Source organism: Buteo buteo, chromosome 17 (assembly GCF_964188355.1).
Source record: "Buteo buteo chromosome 17, bButBut1.hap1.1, whole genome shotgun sequence".
Lineage (NCBI taxonomy): Eukaryota > Metazoa > Chordata > Aves > Accipitriformes > Accipitridae > Buteo > Buteo buteo.
In genome coordinates, this window is record NC_134187.1 from 12,760,677 (window position 1) to 12,761,851 (window position 1,175).

At 51.1% G+C, this 1,175-nt stretch overlaps 1 non-coding gene across 1 annotated transcript; it reads right to left on the minus strand.

Moving 5' to 3' along the window:
• Window positions 1-840: 840 nt before the first annotated feature.
• On the minus strand, window positions 841-912 carry TRNAE-CUC (transfer RNA glutamic acid (anticodon CUC)). The gene has a single exon. It is a non-coding gene; the product is annotated as a tRNA-Glu (tRNA).
• Between the last annotated feature and the right edge of the window lie 263 nt (window positions 913-1,175).

A 1,175-nucleotide genomic window follows, 5' to 3' on the forward strand; every position in this document is an offset into this window, starting at 1 on the left:
CTGTGTCCCCTCCCAACTGCTTGTGCACCCCCAGCCTACTCGCCGGTGGGACGGGGGGTAGTCTGAGGAGCAGAAAATACCTTGATGCAGTGTGAGCACTGCTCAGCAATAACCAAAACATCCCTGCATTATCAACACTGTTTTCAGCACAAATCTGAAACATAGCCCCATACTAGCTACTGTGAAGAAAATTAACTCTATCCCAGCCAAAACCAGCACAAGTGCATGCGCATAGGGAAGTGGCTGGGGAAGGTGGTGTGGGTTGCTCCTCCCTTGAGAAAAGTCAAATCCATTCGTGGGATGGTCTTTGCTCAAGGACCCGAGTGTACTTGGTGGCGAATGCAGAAGGATGGGGAGATCCAGCGTGTGCCTCAAGGAGATTTAACCTTGGGGGAGAAACAACCTGTGACGTGAGGGGTATGTTGTAAGAAGTAACGTAGGAGGAGCGACCTGAACCCATGCAGAGTGAGCTTCACAAAGAACCGGGCAACTGGACCCAAAGGAAGCTGGTCTTGGCACCCACCACTTGAACAAGCTGCTTCTCCTGTGCTGAGCACCCATCTTGCCAGGTGTGGCCTAAGTCACAGCCTGGTCTTATAAAGATTTGTGGGAGTGGTGGAAGCCCATGGAATGGGAGAATACTATCTCTCTGTTAAGGGGCAGTGGTTAGTGAGAATATATAAATCTGTATGTTGGGTATAAATATGGCTTGAGTCATAAATTTTGGTAAGGAGGGACTGCCGTTATGAGAAACAGATGCGAGGGAAGGGAAGGGGATGCATCCCACTTCCCATTGCCTGTTGCTCATGGCCCACACACTGGGCTCCGACAAAGGACCGTTTCCCTGACCGGGAATCGAACCCGGGCCGCGGCGGTGAGAGCGCCGAATCCTAACCACTAGACCACCAGGGAACACGAGGAGTTGGTTAAAATAGATGAAATTAGACGGGATTGGATGGGGTCGGGTCAGATCAGCATACTGGTTTATCAGTCGCTCAGGGAGAGATTGATCTCCCCTAAACTTGGCTATCTAAGATTTGTCTCATTGAGGCGTTGGAGTTCCCTCGGTGGTCCCTGGGGAGAGAAAGGGAATTCTTCCCACCCTTCCAAAGTACATACGTTCAGACGGTACGAGTCTCCCATGCAAGTTCCCTGTTTCTCTACCAACTACTGCC